Source organism: Pleurodeles waltl, chromosome 2_1 (assembly GCF_031143425.1).
Source record: "Pleurodeles waltl isolate 20211129_DDA chromosome 2_1, aPleWal1.hap1.20221129, whole genome shotgun sequence".
In the NCBI taxonomy this organism is placed as follows: domain Eukaryota; kingdom Metazoa; phylum Chordata; class Amphibia; order Caudata; family Salamandridae; genus Pleurodeles; species Pleurodeles waltl.
The window spans coordinates 5,649,493-5,665,045 of record NC_090438.1 but is presented as its reverse complement, the minus strand read 5'-3'; positions in this window follow the sequence as shown (position 1 = coordinate 5,665,045).

The window sequence follows — 15,553 nt, the reverse complement described above, 5'->3', positions numbered from 1 at the left end:
TATAGTTTGATCCTGAGAGAGCATATGCTTAGTGTTTGCTTTACAGAGTTGTGCCAGCACCTTGTTGACAGTAAGATGACTGACCCTAGGAAGCTTGATGAGGAGGGGGACCTCTGGGTTAGTGTAGGAAAATGGCTCCTTGTTGCAGTTACCCCCCCACTTTTTGCCTGATAATGATGCTGACTTGACAGAGAAGTGTGCTGGGATCCTGCTAACCAGGCCCCAGCACCAGTGTTCTTTCACTTAAAATGTAACATTGTTCCCACAATTGGCACACCTGATAAGTCCCTTGTAATTGGTACCAGTGGTACCAAGGGCCCTGTGATCAGGGAAGGTCTCTAAGGCTTGCAGCATATACTGTGCCACCCTAAGGGGCCCTCACGTTACACATGCACACTGCCATTGCAGATTGTGTGTGTTGGTGGGGAGAAAAAGGCAAAGTTGACATGGAATCACCTTCAGGGTGCCATGCCCACTAAACACTGCCCGTGGCATAGGTAAGTCACCCCTCTAACAGGCCTTACCACCCTAAGGCAGGGTGCACTATACCACAGGTGAGGGCATAGCTGCATGAGTACTATGCCCCTACAGTGTCTAAGTCCATTCTTAGATATTGTAAGTGCAGTGTGGCCATAATAAGAATATGGTCTGGGAGTTTGTCAGAAACTAGCTTCACAGTTCCATAATGGCTACACTGAATACTGGGATATCAAACTTCTCATAATAATAAACCCACACTGATGCCAGTGTTGGATTTATTAAAAAAAATGCAGAAAATGCAGAGATGCCCCCTGTATTTTACCCAATCCTTCAGTGCAAGACTGACTGGTCTGTGCCAGCCTGCCTCTGAGACGAGTTTCTGACCCCATGGGGTGAGAGCAGTTGTTCTCTCTAAGACCAGAAACAAAGCCGTCCCTGGGGTGGAAGTGCTTCACACCTCCCCCCTGTAGGAACTGTAACACCTAGTAGTGAGCCTCAAAGGCTTTGTGTTACAATGCCCCAATGCACTTCAGCTATTGGAGATGCCCATCGCCTGGACACAGCCCCCACTTTAAGTGGGAAGTCCGGGGAGATAATGAGAAAAACAAGGAGGAGTCACCCCCTCAGCCAGGTCGGCCCCTAAGGTGACCAGAGCTGAAGTGACCCCCTCCTTGGAAAATCATCCATCTTGTGTTGGAGGATTTAGCCCAATAGGGATAGGGATGTGCCCCTTCCCCAAAGGGAGAAGGCACAAGGAGGGTGTAGCCACCCTCAGGGACAGTAGCCATTGACTACTGCCCTCTAGCCCTAGCACACCCCTTAATTTAGTTTTTAGGGGCAACCCTGAACCCAGGAAATCATATTTTTGATGAAGGGCTGCTGACCTGAAAACCCCACCGAGAAGACGGAGACGACAGCCGTTTTGGCCCCAGCCCTACAGGCCTGTCTCCAGACGCAGAGAACCTGCAACAGCGATGCATCCAGCGGGACCAGCGACCTGTTCCAACTCAGAGGACTGCCCTGCAACCCAAAGAACCAAGAAACTCCAGTTGACAGCAGCTCTGTCCAAAGCAACAAAGAAGAAACCATCTTTAAAGGGAGTCCAGCCTCACTCCAGAAGCGTGAGTCCCCAACACTCTGCACCGACGCCCCGGCTCGTGTCCAGAGAAACCAACACTGCAGCGGGACCCCAACATGACTCCCGCGATGTAGACACCCTGAGATGACCTCCCTGCAACCCCCACAGCAACGCCTGCAGAGAGAATCCAGAGGATCCCCCTGACCGCGACTGCCCGGTAACAAAGAACATGACAACTGGAAGAAGCACTGCACCCGCAGCCCCCAGGTCTGTGAGGAACCAACTACCGGTGCAGGAGTGACCAGCAGACGGCCCTCATCATTGCCCAGTAAGTGGCTGGCCCGAGAAGCCCCCCTGTGCCCTGCCTGCATGGCCAGAGTGACCCCCGGGTCCCTCCATTGATTTCTATCCAAAACCAACACCTACTTTGTACACTGCACCCAGCTTCGCCTGTGCCGCTGAGGGTGTATTTTGTGTGCCTGTTTGGGACCCCCCAGTGCTCTACAAAATCCCCTTGTCTGCTCCCTCAGGACGCAGGTACTTACCTGGTAGCAGACTGGAACCTATGTTATTTGGGGCCCTCTTTGACCTCTGCACCTGACCGGCCCTGTGTGGCTGGTGGTGGGTGTACCTTGCAAGTTATGTATTTACTTGAATTTTGAATCTTGTGGTTCTAAAATAAATTAGGAAAATAATATTTTTCTATATGAAAACCTATTGGACCGGAGTTCCGTCTTTGAGTGTGTGTTCCCATTTATTGCCTGTGTGTGTACAACAAATGCTTAACACTACCCTCTGATAAGCCTAACTGCTCGACCACACTACCACAAATAAAGCATTAGTATTATTTATTATTGCCACTATCAACCTCTAAGGGGAACCCCTGGACTCTGTACACACTATGGCCCTCATTATGACATTGGCGTTAAATCCCGCTTACCGCCACGCTGACGGCCGCCAACTTACCGCCGCAGCGGCGGATATCCACTGACCATATAATGACACACACCAATCATTCACCCCCGTTTCACTGAGGAGGAGTTAAGGGTCATAGTGGAGGAAGTCGTCAGGGCTGAGCCACAGCTATTTGGAGCACAGGTGCAGAAGATATCAATAGCTAGGAAGATGGAGCTATGGAGGAGAATCACGGACAGGGTAAATGCCATAGGACAGCACCCAAGAACAAGGGACGACATCAGGAAGAGGTGGAACAACCTACGGGGAAGGTACATTCCATAGCATCAAGGCACCAGCTCGTCATACAGAGGACTAGTGGTGGACCCCCACCTCCTCTATACTATACTATTTCCACTGTCTTCCCCTCCTCCACCTCCCGCCCAGTTACGTCCACACACACCTGCATGCACTACATCATCATCCACTGCCAGCATCATCATCACACCAAGCAGAACCCATATCTCACTGGCAGACACTTCAACAACATCCATGCATACGTCCCGTGTTTCCTCTCCCACCATGTCTGTCCCTGTTGGAGGCTGGCCTGTCTTATAGTGGGTATCTGATGGTGCTTACACCATGTGCCAGGTCCAGTTATCCCTTGTTAGTAGATTAGTAGTGTTCTAGCAGCCTAGGCTGATAGAGGTAGCTTTAGCAGAGCAGCTTAAGCTGAACTAGGAGACATAGTGGTACTGAAAATTCTGGACCCGTGTTATAAACATCGTCGTATCACAACGATTTTGGTATCAGCAGACCGAGAATGATTAGAATAGTATGCACAAGCATTGTATTCATATTCAGGTGACAAAATCACCCGAATATCAGAGTTTCCGTCCTGAAACTCTGAGGTTCCACTGTAGCGACAGCCATTTTGTGATTGCCCTCACATAGGCCAATGACTAATGCCGAAAACGAGTCTGAAGGACACGTACATCTTTGCTGACTCCTCTGTGACCTGGGCAAGCTGACTCCACTGCCTGAAGCCAAACCTGTTCGGCCAGTTTTATTCCCAGTGGCCGAATGAGATTAGTATCAAGGCACAACACATCATAAAACCTTTCATCACACACAAACCATGCCTAATCTTACACGCACCTGTCCCTGTTTCTTTCTTTATGACTTGCTTTACAAGGAGGAGTTGCCTGTTTATATTGGGGGTCCGTCGATATCTGATGAAAGTACTGAGCCTTGCCGGGTAATTGATTGAGGGCTGGACAAACTGAAATATGGGCTTGTCATTATAACCCTGCTATTTCTTTGTAGTGAAAATATGTGAATGGTCAACTGTAAAATAAGGAATGTTTGCCTAAAGCATAATATTTTGTATAAAAGAGAAGGTTAGCTTTGCAAGGGGAGCAGTCTCCTGAGAATATACACTGTGTTGTACTTCTAGGATACCTGTTACTGGCTGCAGCCAATAAACAAGATCTTTGACTTCACCAAGAAGACTCTGTGTTTCTGTAGTCTGAAACAGGAAGGACTCGAAGTCTTAGGGTGTGTTCCCTGGCACCACTGGGTTCCCAAAAACCCAGTACTTCAGCTGGCGCCCAACGTGGGGCGATTTCAGCAGTACCGGTCCAAGCCAGAGGTTCGTGAGGAGCTTTGTGTGAAAATTCTGGAGGGAGGCCGCCACTTCATCGACCCCTGTATGTCGACGTGGTCCGAAAGTCTTTGCTGCGAGGTTCCCCGATTTCCGACGGCTACGAAGGACTGCTGCCCTGACTATCGCCCTGTTTTGGACCCTTGATGTTTTGGTAGAGCGAAACGATAAACGAGTCTTCTGGTGACGTCATCGATACCTCAGTTAAGTATAAGTGGAGCGTCTCCCAGTCCTTAGTTTGGTTATTAGTTTGGTATCCCCTTGGGATCTTTGATTTGGAACTTGCAAGTACCAAAGCCGAGGGATTCGTGTATTCACGAGACTATCGTATTCGATAATCCTTTGAAGTTTGAAGCTAGACTGGAGAGCGAAGATGCCTGGTCTTAGCAGACATGGAAATTTGTTTTGTCTTGGTTATAATAGGGATTCCCGATTGGAGGACTCGTGTCCGGTTCCTCCGATTGGAACTCCAACCTATGAACTATATGTGAAACATGGCATAGGCCCCCTCATATATAATGAAGTATGGATCCGATACACCAGGAAAGATGGTGTTTTAAAATGGCCCCAATATGGTAGTTTTGACACAGAGATTCTGGATAATCTGGAGGTTAAACTTTTTAAGAAGAAAGCCCGGCCGGCGATGTTTGACTCTTTCCGCCTATGGCGTAAGGAAGCCAAACAGAAGGAAATTAAATTAGCAAAGAGAAATAAGAGGGAAGAGGGTATCTCGATAATGCAAGCTGCCATACAGTTTAAAGATGATGAAGAAGAACAGATAAATGAGCAGTTGCACAGGCAACGTAAAATGGTGACCGATAAATGTTATCCAGTTTTTCCGCTTCTTCAGCAAGATGCAGCAAAAGAACTTGAGAAAGATCCTTTAATGTCACACTTGTTGAGGTCCCCACCCCCTTATGCGCAGAATGCTACAGCACCTCCGCAACCTTTAGCTGTGCAACCTCCGGTTATTGTGCCTCAGGTTCTTCCACAGCCGCCAGCTCCTCTTCAGTTGGCTCCTACTACTATGGCGCAGCCCCTTCAAGGGCCGCCGACTTCGCTACCTGCTCCATCTGTACCTGCTACGACTTTATGTACTACATCGACTGCCTCTTCTGGTGTTCTTCCTGATACTGCCTCTGCGTCTGCCTCTGCGTCTGCCTTGCCTCCCTCTGTTTTTCCTCCTGTTCTTTCATCAACTTCTCCTTCTGTCCGACAGAGAATGACAGATACTGTTGCCAGCCTTATATTTCCTCTCTTTGGGTCGTCTGGTGTGACCCCAGATTCGGAGCGTAAGCAGTCGCGTAGTCAACTGCCTAATTCTCGAGAGAGAGAAATGTTTGACAGTATGGCGTGTAAATGGGTTGTTTACCCTTCAAGATACGATGTAGAGTCTGTTATGGATGTCTTCTGTCAATGGGAAGCACCGAAACAAAGATACGTTTTTGAGAAAATGTGTGCTTTCCTTTGTGAGGAATTGGAGGATAATGATTTGGAAACAAATCCGCCTGATTTGTGCCGTGTACGGTTTGAGTTTGCAAAGGGCACGATTGTGGGTTCCGATGTTGAGAAAGCAGTTGCGACGTTGTTGTCCTTTAGGAATAAGGATCCTTCTCAGTCATTGTTCGAACATGACTCCTCTGTTAAAAAAAAGGTGCGACAGTACCCAATGAGAGAAGTCCCTCCGGTATGGAAGGACGCCGTTGCGGCTGATGTTGATAATCAAATTGATGCTGTCCCAGCTCATTTTCAGCGTGTTTGGGTACATTTTCCGTGGAAGCGAGCTGAAGTTTTAGCCCTTAAGCAGACTTTGCCTGATCCCCGTAAAAACCCTGCAGGGTATTATAAGGAATTATCACAGACTGCAGACTCATGCATTATGAATTTAGCCGACATAGACATGTTATTTGGGAATGTTGTTCTACAGCCTTTGTGGGGATTGATTCGCCACACACATCATGCGCAAGAGTTAGGTGACTCATGGGCTAATATTAGTGCTGCAAATGATAGACAAGTTGGTGGTGCCAAGCCTGAGCCTTTGGTAGCAGAACTGCCTGCTAGGATCATTACTTACATGAAGACTTTAATGCCTGCGATGCGTGTGAATTTGGATAAATTATCTGCGTGTAAGCAGAAGAAAGATGAAACAGTGTCTGATTTCTTCACCAGGTTTGAGGAAACGTTTATCGACCACAGTGGTCAAGATATGAGTACAGAAGGTGGTCAACGGTTGTTCGTCGACAAGTTTGTGCACAATTTGCTTGCCGAGCTGTGTAAGAAATTGAAGGATTCAGAGAGTTCTTGGGCCGTTTCCTCTTCAGCACAAATATTGGCTACTGCACAGTACTACGAAAATAGGGATAAAGATGAGAAGGATAGAGCAGACAAGAAAACTAAAGAATTAAAGACGAAGGTTCTTTTACAACAGGCGTATCCGCCACGTGGTGGTCAGAGTAACTATCAGCAACCTCAACAGTTCCAGAGAAACTCGCAAAGGTTCGAGTTTTCTCAACCACGTGTTCTTGTAGGTCCCAATCAGTGTTCATATTGTAAAGAAGAGGGTCATTTCAAGTATAGTTGTCCTATTTTGTTACAGCGTACAAATGATGCTTCTGGCGCAAGAGGTCGAGGTGTTCAACAAGCTCCTAGAGGTAGAGGACGTGGAAGTTTCCCCAAGAACACGCGTTCCTTTCCGTCTCAAAACTCAATGATTAGCTTTGACCAGCAACATAACGCGTCTGGTAGGGCAGCTCAGTACTATGCTGACGACTACTATGCAGAAGATGAGAACCTGGAAGGTAATAATTGCTAGGACAGCCATAGACGGAGAGAGGGAGTTTTTTTAGTTCCAGTAGATCAGAATGGACCTTATGTTAAGGTGATTACATCAGGTGTGTCGGAGCCTTTTCTGTTGGATACTGGTGCTAGAAAGAGTTCTATTATGCACTCAAAACTCCCTGGCGCACCTTTGTCTGGCGAGATGGATGTTTCAGTAGGTTTTTCTGGCGCCCCGGTTAGAACCCGATTTCTAGTCCTATGTCCCTTTCTGTTGGACCTTGTGAATTGGAAGCACCCCTTATTCTGACGACAGGTTGTGGTGAAAACTTGTTAGGATTGGATTTGTTGAAAAGATTGTATGCAACATTATATTGGTCTCCTTCGGGAGTACAACTTACACTGGGTAGGAAAATGGTCTCTCCAATGTATTTGTCGAAGGATAAACTACCGACCAAATTGTCGTTTCTTCCTGATATCATTTGGGCTACTGGTCCTAATGATGTGGGTCTTTTGGAAATACCGCCTTATGTTGTGACATTGAAAGCCAATGTTAAATTACCACGCATTCAACAATACAAGATCTCTAGTGAAGGTGAAAAGGCGTTGCTAGCGATCATTTATGATTTAATTGAAAAAGATGTAATTGAAGAGACAAGAGGCAACGTTTGTAATAGTCCTGTTCTGCCTGTTTTGAAACGTACTGACCCCTCTAAGCCACCTGTTTACAGGCTCGTGATTGATCTCAGAGAGGTAAATAAAATAGTTGTGCCACAGTTTCCAGTTGTTCCTGATATCACTGCCATATTGACTATGATTCCAGCTTCCGCCACCTGGTTCTCGGTGATTGACTTAAAGAATGCTTTCTTCAGCATCCCGATTGCCGAGGAGAGCAGGGATATTTATGGCTTCAGTTTAGGAGGCCGAAGTTTCCGCTTCAAACGCGCTCCTCAAGGCTACTGTGAAAGTCCATCAATATATAGTCAGGCTTTAAAAACACAGCTTGATGCAATTGTTTTACCTGACGGCGCTACCCTTATTCAGTACATTGATGATTTGCTAGTCGCTACAGATACTGAAGAGATTTGTAAAGAAGCCACCTTGTTGTTGTTGCGTCATTTGTCTGATTTACATCACAAAGTGTCCCTTTCAAAACTGCAATATTGTCGACAAGAAGTGACCTACTTAGGTCATCTCTTATCGAAGGAGGGAAGGAAACTGACCTCAGAAAGAATTCAGGCAATTGCAAACTTGAGTGTGCCAAGGACACAGAGAGAAGTACGTGCTTTCTTGGGCATTACATCATACTGCAGACAATGGATACCGAATTTTTCTTTGCTGGCCAAACCTTTGGTAGCATTGACCTATAAAGATACACAGAACCCCGTTCCGTGGTCTGAAGATTGTCAGAAAAGTTTTTCCGAATTGCGTAATGCATTGTGTTCGGCTCCTGTGTTGGGTACCCCCGACTACAGTAAGCCCTTTACACTGTATGTCCATGAGAAAGAGGGTTGTGCATTGTCAGTGCTGACACAGTCTTTTGGAAACAAGCAGCGCCCATGCGCATATTTTTCGGCGACTTTGGATCCGGTAGCTAAAGCATTGCCGAGTTGCTTGAGAGCCACAGCGTCAGCAGCTGTTTCTATTCGACAGTCTGCTGGGTTAGTGATGAATAATATGTTGATTGTGATGGTTCCACATGCAGTGGACACGTTGTTAAACAGGACCAAGACACAGCATTTAACTAGTGCTCGATTGTCAGGTTACGAGTTGACACTGTTAGCGAGTCATGTGCACATAAAGAGGTGCGATACTTTGAATCCAGCCACGTTATTGCCGATTTCAGTAGAGACAGATGATGTTGAACAACATGATTGTTTTCTTAGGACAGAAGAAGAAACGAAAGGGAGAGTAGATCTTAAAGATACTCCTCTTGTAAAGTGTGATGGTACCTTATGGGTGGATGGTTCATGCTTCAAGCTTCCGAATGGTGATACGACTGCAGCATATGCTGTCACAACTTTGCATACGATTGTTGAAGCTGCACGTATACCACATAATTCAGCTCAAGCAGCAGAGCTGATTGCACTTACCAGAGCGTGTGCGTTATCGAAAGGAATGAAAGTGACCATATATACCGACAGCCAGTATGCGTTTGGTGTGGCCCATAGTTTTGGACGATTGTGGAAAGAACGTGGGTTCCTGACTTCGCATGGAACTAAAATTCAGCATGGTCAGTTGGTGAATGAGCTTCTTGAGTCACTGACCTTGCCATTACAAGTTGCGATTGTGAAATGCAGTGCACACAAGAAGGTTACTGATTATGTCGGTTGTGGCAATGCATTTGCTGACGAAATCGCAAAAGAAACAGCAAAAGATGTGATGAATCGAATGTATGTTGCAGGCCCTGCAAGATGGGTTGGTGACGTTGGAATGTGTGAAAATACGATAGAGGGTGTGAAGTCTCTTCAAGCTGAAGCTTCAGAGAAAGAGTTGAATGTGAGGAAAGAAAGTATGGGTAAATTGGATGAAAATGGTTGTTGGGTTGACTTGTCAGAACATCAGCGATGGTTGTTACCCGATGCGTATGTGCTTGCAGTGGTGACAATGGCTCATGGAAGGGCCCATATCAGTGTGAAAGGGATTTGTAAGTTGTTGGCTCCAGTATGGCAAAATGCTGGAATTCCTAAATGTGCAGAGAATGTGGTCAAGAATTGCATGGTGTGTCTGAAATACAATCCTGGTAGGGGAACCCCAACTCCAGCTGGTCATTTTGCGCCTCCAACATATCCGTTCGAGGTTTTGCAGCTAGATTTCATACACATGGAAAGGTGCAACAATCTGAAATACGTTCTCGTTGTTGTTTGTGCCTTTTCAAGATGGGTAGAAGCATATCCCTTAAAAGACAACACTGCCTTATCCACAGCTAAAGCCCTTGCCAAAGAATTCTTCCCTAGGTTTGGAATGCCGAGAATGGTCTGGAGTGATAATGGGAGTGAATTTGTGGGTCGAGTGATGAAAAAAGTATGTGAGGGGCTAGGTATCCAGCAAAAATTCCACGCTGCAAATCACCCCCAATCAGCTGGACTTGTAGAGTGCTATAATGGCACGCTAAAACTGAAGTTGGCAAAGATACAAGCGAGCTCTGGTGTTAAATGGCCTGACGCTCTGCCTTTAGCACTCCTATCAACAAGAATGACTGTGCATTCACGAGTGGGACTTAGTCCCTATGAAATTGTGTTTGGCCGCCCAGCCAACATATGGGGAGTGCCAAGACCAACAAAATTCAGTGAGATCGAACACCCTGTACTGCTTGATTATTTGTATGAATTGACGGCTAAATTGCGTGTTCTACACCAACAGGTTCACGATACTCTGCCTCAGGTCTCTGAAGCTCCAGGACATCTTATCGATCCTGGATCATGGGTGCTGGTCAAGAACTTCCAGCGGACAAAGAATGACCAGCCCCGTTGGACCGGCCCCCACCTCGTCCTTCTCTCAACAAGATCAGCTGTTCGAGTGGAAGGGAAAAAGAACTGGATCCACGGCGTACACTGCAAGAGGGTCCCTTTTCCTCTACCGTACGACCGGTGGGTCCAGGAGGGGATCGCTGACTCTGAGACTGAGACTGTGACTCGTTTTTTGCCATTTAGCGATGCACGTGTAAAAGGAACAACTTCTGAACGAGAAAGTGACAATAATTTGCAAGGAGCTGTGCCACCGTCAATTCGATTGAACACTACAGAGCCTGAACTCTTGTTCCAGAACCAGACAGTACCTGGAAAAAGCCGTTATAATTTGAGACCAAGAACTAAGGACAAATAATTTTTTTATCGTTCCTTTGCTATTTTTTTAAAAAGTGCGGCTCTCTCATCTGAGAAACTTTCTTATATATATATTTTTTTCTTTTCGAACCGCCATCCGGGTTCAGCTGTAGGGTCGTGGTTGCCCAAGTCTTTGGAGTGCAGCTGAAGACGTTAGGTCGACAGTTCTGGTCGGTCTAAGGGAGTTGCCCTGGACTGACAGAAGCATTCCCTAGCATAGAACACCCTACCACCGCGAGCAGCAATTAGAGAGGATGGAGTTTTTCAAGAATGAGAGACCTGCCAAACAGATGGATTTAAAGCTAGAATGTCTATAATAATGACAAAGAAACGATTTTTGATATTATGTATTTTCATGTTGCTTAGTGTAATGACGTTTTTAATAGGATATGTTTTATTCTCTTTTCAAGTGACATTTGCACCCATTACACAGCCCATACCTCCTTCTACTGTTTCCTCGCATTCTTTTCACCCCCTGCCTGAACACGAGTCTGCCAGAAGATTAGAATTTGTCAACAATTCATTCATTCAGCTTCTACACCAACACCAATTAGTAGTGAACACAACTAACTGTTGGGTGTGTGGTCTTATGCCTCATACTACTGATAAAGGTATCCCTTATCTGGTCCTGCCTTTCAGCCATAATGGTTCTGTGTGGGCATATAGAACGGTGTTCATATACACGTATGAAGCCAACCCCCTACGTTCTGTGAAAGATAATCCTAAGAATAGTGCTCTAGCTAAGGGTATAGTAGATATGATTAGGGAAGATTTTTCCTATGAGACTATCCCGAGAGATGAGACACTAGCATATATTGGATGGAACATAACAGGATATGGAGTTACTCTGAGTGGGAACCAGCGAGCAAAGAGATCCTCCCCGATTTGGATTGTACCCCATCAGGGTCACCTATGTCTGCAAGGTAATGGCAAGAATCCCAGAGCTCAGTTAGGGAAAAGTATCTACACTGAAACATATGTTTTTGCGTCTCAGACTTCTCCTTCGTTCTTAGCATCTAAGGGTACCTATTTCATCTGCCATAATAGAGCCTATACATGGTTGCCCCCTGACTTCGTAGGCACATGTTTTGTTTTGTTCCTGTTACCTCCCACCTACACGGCCGCAGCAGATTACCATAAGACAAGGATAGTTAGAGGTGTCATAAGTAAAGAAGACAGTACATGACAAGAATTTGGAGATTTCGTAAAGGGTTTTCTGCCGTTTTGGGGCCCTATGGTTAACAGCAGGAACATAAGGCAATTGACAAGGGTGGGTGAATCCACGGTAGTTGAAACCGCCGGTGCCCTTAGTAATTTGACTGCTGAGCTCCAGTCGGATCGCCTTATGACTCTTCAGAACAGGGTCGCATTAGACGTCATACTTGCAGACCGAGGTGGGGTATGTAAAGTGATCCAATCAAGTTGCTGTGTTTTCATCCCAGATAACGCTCCGACAGTCTACCAGGCCATTTCTAAACTGCATAAGATCTCCGAATCTATTCACGTGGATAAAGGAGATTGGTCATTGATGGGGTGGTTCTGGGAGCTGATATCCGCCTGGGGATGGAAGACTCTGGTAGTCATTGGGATGATCTTAGCCATTCTTTTCCTGTCCTGTCTGTGTGTACAGTGTGCTCCTGCAATATGTGGCCTCTGTGCTACATCGTGTGTAAGGAAACCTGTATCAAAAGACGAGCTAAGTAATAGGATGATGCAACAGCATCTCAACGACTTTATGAATATAAACCTGGACTCAGATTAGCGTGAGTATGGGTTATTGCCTATGTAAGGGCAAAAGGAGGGTCTGTGGTACTGAAAATTCTGGACCCGTGTTATAAACATCGTTGTATCACAACGATTTTGGTATCAGCAGACCGAGAATGATTAGAATAGTATGCACAAGCATTGTATTCATATTCAGGTGACGAAATCACCCGAATATCAGAGTTTCCGTCCTGAAACTCTGAGGTTCCATTGTAGCGACAGCCATTTTGTGATTGCCCTCACATAGGCCAATGACTAATGCCGAAAATGAGTCTGAAGGACACGTACATCTTTGCTGACTCCTCTGTGACCTGGGCAAGCTGACTCCACTGCCTGAAGCCAAACCTGTTCGGCCAGTTTTATTCCCAGTGGCCGAATGAGATTAGTATCAAGGCACAACACATCATAAAACCACAAACCATGCCTAATCTTACACGCACCTGTCCCTGTTTCTTTCTTTATGACTTGCTTTACAAGGAGGAGGTGCCTGTTTATATTGGGGGTCCGTCGATATCTGATGAAAGTACTGAGCCTTGCCGGGTAAATGATTGAGTACTGGACAAACTGAAATATGGGCTTGTCATCATAACCCTGCTATTTCTTTGTAGTGAAAATATGTGAATGGTCAACTGTAAAATAAGGAATGTTTGCCTAAAGCATAATATTTTGTATAAAAGAGAAGGTTAGCTTTGCAAGGGGAGCAGTCTCCTGAGAATATACACATGTTGTACTTCTAGGATACCTGTTACTGGCTGCAGCCAATAAACAAGATCTTTGACTTCACCAAGAAGACTCTGGTGGTCATTCCAACCCTGGCGGTCCATGACCGCCGGGTTGGAGGACCGCGGGAGCACCGCCGACAGGCCGGCGGTGCTCCAATGGGCATTCCGACCGCGGCGGTAAAGCTGCGGTCGGACCGGCAACACTGTCCATGAATCCGTCTTCAGTGCTTTGCAGTCTGTTGTGGTCTTTGCAGAATCTCCTATCATAACTTTAGTGTGTTTCTGGGAAAGGAGTATCACTTTACTCCTACTCTTCAGGGTCTTGGGGTGGGGTATCTTGGACAACCTTAGTGTTTTCTTACACTCCCAGCGACCCTCTACACACTACACTAGGCCTGGGGTCCATTTGTGGTTCGCATTCCACTTTTGGGGTATATGGTTTGTGTTGCCCATAGGCCTATTGTCTCCTATTGCATTCTATCGTATTATACAGTGTCTGCACTACTTTTCTAACTGTTTACTTACCTGATTTTGGTTTGTGTGTATATTTTGTGTATTTTACTTACCTCCTAAGGGAGTATATCCTCTGAAATACTTTTGCCGTATTGTCACTAAAATAAAGTACCTTTATTTTTAGTAATTCTGAGTATTGTGTTTCTTGTGAAATAGTGCTATATGATATAAGTGGTATAGGGGGCGTGGCCAAGCCACGAAGCATGGCGGACGCGAGCTGTTGGAGCTCCACGCCGCATTCGGCTCATCTGCCATTGACAGAGGGGACTGGGGAGACACATCGCTCCCCGACAGGCCGGGTTGGAGCCTGGAAGACTTCGGGACCCACGTGTGCCGCGAGCGGACTCTCGGAGGCCCGCTGCGGCAAAGCTGTGCCCCGGCCACGCGGGCCAGACCTGTGGGCTTGGCCGCGAAGCAGAGCAGCCGCAAGAAGAGGAGCGGCCAATGCAGCTTACCAGCGATCGCGACCTGGGGGGGAGGGACGGCCCCCCCCCCGGTGGCAGGACAATGAGGTGATCGTGCGGCCCGCGCGGGTCCTACATTGGGACTAGTGGTGGGCCCAGGTGGTGCCCGTGGGCCCTCTGGGGAGCTGCCAGAGCCCGGGTGGCCTCTTCCCCCGGTTCTGACTGCGGCAATGGAAAGGGGACGGACGCCCCCTCGATGACCAAGACCCTGTGTGGAGGAGTGGTGATGGAGCCGCGGGCTGAGATTGACCTGCGGAAGTCAGCTGGCCTGCGCCTTCATCGGCGCTGAACCCTGTCGACCTGCTGGGAACTCGCGGCAGCCACAGAGGACCCCAAAGACGGAAGTGAGTGGCGGGGGGAGGAGCCGCTTGCACGGGTTGTTCGTGCTGTTGTGGGGAGTCGACTCACTACCCCCGGACAAGCGGGCCCGGCACCTCTCCGATCATATTGGGTACCTAAGCCAGCGAGGGCCGCACTGAAGTTTACAGAGCCAGCTGGTGGTCAGAAACATGTGGAGCGCTGCATGGGGGATGGCACTAGGTGCAATCCTCTACTGGACTGACCGCAGGGGGAGATCCACAGCGCAGAACTGAGTGTGACTACCGGCGGTGTTGCCTGGAGTCGAGTTGCGCGGACCTGCCGGTGTGCTACCCGCTTGTCCCAACCTGCTCCAACTGAAATCGAATTGAAGCGCGGAACACACGCGGTGGCTGATAGGGCGGTGGGAGAAGATCCGGAGCTGGACAGAAACCCCCTAAGGCCTAAAACATGGCCGGAACAGGGCACCTACGCTCTGGTGCTGGAACCGGGAAACCACAGGACTCGATAATCCAAGACAGTCAAAAACTAGATGCAGTGCTTGTTGCAGTGGAACGCATTGGAGACTCACTGGAGTGTGCCCGCACGTCGTTGGAAGCCAAGATAGATAAGGTGACGCGTGACCTTGTCCTGCAACATGCGGACCACCGCAAGCTAATGGACAAAACCAGCGAGATCGAGGCCAAAGTAAATGAACTAACACCTGTGACTGCCCAACTGAAAACGGGAATGGAAGACATACAGGCCAGGGTGACGGAGCTGGAGCGCCGAGTGGAGGACGCAGAGGGCCGCTTCAGAAGAAACAACATTTGTGTAGTGAACTTGCCAGAAGGTACCAAAATCCGGGATCTGGTGGCCTATCCGGAGAGTTGGCTGTGGGGGCTGGCACCAGAGGGCGAGCTTACCCCCTTCTTCTCTGTGGAATGTGCCCACCATATTCCAGCACAGTCGAGACCGCCGGGGAGTGCTCTGCGCCCATTTATCATTCACCTCCTCCACTATGCAGACAGAGACATTATACTACGAACAGTGAGAGACAGCCCGCCTCCCCGAATGGA